The following is a 2,956-nucleotide window of genomic DNA, read 5'->3' on the forward strand; positions in this document are numbered from 1 at the left end:
CTGGCTTAAACTCTGACCCCTATCTCTAACACTAACCCCCAACCTTGACTCTGCCTTAAACTCTGACCCCTATATCTAACCCCCAACCTTGATCCTTGACATTGGCCTTAAACCCTAATCCCCGACTCTAAACCTGAACCCCCTCTAACCCCTGAACCGATATCTAACCTAAGACCACTATAACGCTCTTAACCCTCACCCTTTACCTTAAGAAACCAAAAACCACTCTAACTCTGACCTTTACACCTAAACCACTAATCCCAACTCCTAACCCTGGGAGCGGTGGCCCTGAATATTTCAGCAGCCGAAAGCTGAGGAAGGGCTTCGACTGGATGGAAATCTGTGTGGAGTCAAGCGGCAGAGGCGCAGCGTCTAGCGCCGCATCAGCGGCAACTTGAGTCGCCTGCAACACTGCCAATGTTTCCGACTCTGACCGTTGTTGGGCCAATGTTGGGCCTGATGTCCCATGTTTACCTCGGCTGGTTGCTTGTTGAGTCACACCGGGTGACCGAGCGGCAAGAAATGTGTCCACGTGGAACTTCTCAAATGACCGGGCGAAAGCTTCTCTCTGGGTGTTAGAGGGTGTCAGGCTGATTGACTGGATGAGTAATGCAGCGAGAAGCTGCGCGGTGTGGTGTTCTCTCACACTGGGGCCAATTAAGATGCCACACCGAGCACACTGCATTAGTCAGAATCATTATGAAGACGATTGGTATTATTTACAGCCAGTTGTCAATTTTACTGCCAGACGAAGGCCTGTCTGGTCATGCCAATTTGTTAATTGTGGGGTTGTTTGACCATACTTCACCCTGCTGGTCAGTGCAGGTTGATGAGGTGCCAGAACTAGTTCAGATATCACTTAATTACTGACGCTAGCGATAGTCAAGAAACTAAACTCAAATCCTAGGAATTATAATGCAACCAGTCAGATCGTCATGACTGTAACGTCTCTCAGTTCACCAGCATGGATGTAAGTCTGACGCTGCTGATGAGACGCTGGCAATGTCAAATTCGGTCGAGAGCTTTGCTTCTATTTGAATCAATGCTGCTGAAATGATGCACTCCCAGAAGGCTGTACTGTCAATGGATTGTGTCAGAAATTATTTTATATACTTTTAACGTGGAGACAGATGTGGTATTTTAAGGAAACGTATTGTGTGCTTAACTATGTCACGAGGTTAATATAGATGTACAGCAGGCAAATGCGGATTCACTCTCTTTGCATTTCGTCAATTGTCAGAATTCATGGTCAGCCATTCAACTCGAGAATGTTTTATTAATCTCGATTGCATTGTGCCTATTGTATCGTCTCTGCTTTGTTCTGTCTCATTTGTGTAGTCCTACTTTGTCCGCCCATCGATATATATTCTGTGATGTTTGTTAAAGAGCCACATCTTCAGTGCATTCGAACACGAAGCAGAAGTGCAGGGAGAGCTGTGAATCGACGTATCCGTGCTATTCCGTGATTCTAGTCACTCATTTTTCTCCCCTCGACCGATACACTTTTATTTTGCCACGTACAGTGCCTTGAGCTGTTAGGCATTTATGTAAATGTTGGTTTATGTCAAGGGCTCCGAAACGCTATTTATTATTTATTGATGCCCAATGTGATCTCCCTAAATATAAGGTGGATTGAACGATCAATGTTGTTACATTACCCAATCAGTCTGCAGCTATTTGTTTTGGCGGTGCGCGTAACTGTCAGGTTTTTTTTAACCAGATATTTTCTGTGTGTCGCCGTGATGTCCAAAGTGAAAAGTCCTGGAATCAGCATCTGTGTTCGGGTGGCAAAAATCGACCTGTACCGAGATCTGGTACCAGAAATGTGCTCAACTTTGTTGCCGCGTAGACCTCGTGTTAGCTGGTTTTGTCAGTGTAAAGAGCTGGTAACTCTACAACAAGGCATGAGGAGTCCTTCACCCAGCGGTGAGGCATTAATAAGTTAATATCTCAGTTGGCTTTGCCTGGTAGGATGGGGATGGTTTAGTGTTATTTGTATGTGTTTGGGTGATATGTTTACTTTCTTGTACTTGGCACGACTATCGTACTTTTGTATTGTTTGTTGTTGGAACGTTTTTATCCGCCTCTACTGGACATCTATGAAAAAATAACTTTATAGCTCCTTGGATTCCTCCTCCTGCAGTATAAATACATCGTCTGGTTCTGGGTTGACAAAGAGGCTGCCAATCGGACTTTTTTAATCAATTCAATGTATATTTTAAATGTTACAACTTTTCAAACAGAACGACTCAGAGATGGATACACTAGGTTGCTTTCTGAAAAAAAGCAATGCATATATGGCATGGATTCTCTAAGGTGTTCCCAACTTGTGGAAAAATGCGGGCGAAGCTATTTTGGACACGCTTCAGGAAGGATACGTACAGATCCTCGGTACGTATCGAGAGCTATGTCACCATGCTTGTGTCACGAAGATCCGTACCGTGCAGCACGAACATCCATACAGACGCAGGACGCCTATGACGTAAGAGCCCGAGCAGCTCACTGGGCCCTTCCTGCTGAAATAAATACAATCCACTGATCATGCGGCGAACTCGAGCAGCCCAGGCTTGAGGACGAAGAACAAGAAGAGAGAGGGGGGGGGGGGCGAAGAAGGGCAGACGTCGCAGTGCTTCAAGATGCGGTGCGCTGACCACGGCGCGACGCTCTCCCCCCCGATGCCCGATGAGTGAACGCAGTTTGACGCCGCACAGAGGCCTCAGTGTTACGTGTGGCCAGTGGGCCACTTAGTGGTGAGACTGTGCGACGGTAAATCAGATTTGCAAATATTCGTTAGCGGGCCAAAGTTAATGACGTGTGTTAACTCGTGGATTTAAACTGATTCCTGTGCTTGTGATACGTGCATAGAATTCTGCGTGCAAGAATCGGTTTACGATTTGCGATCATTGTGTGTTTATTAGGCTACCTGAGCAAAGAGAACGAGACGGTAAAACATGAG

Source organism: Lethenteron reissneri, chromosome 51 (genome assembly GCF_015708825.2).
Source record: "Lethenteron reissneri isolate LAM-NWPU_2019-01 chromosome 51, ASM1570882v1, whole genome shotgun sequence".
In the NCBI taxonomy this organism is placed as follows: Eukaryota; Metazoa; Chordata; class Hyperoartia; order Petromyzontiformes; family Petromyzontidae; genus Lethenteron; species Lethenteron reissneri.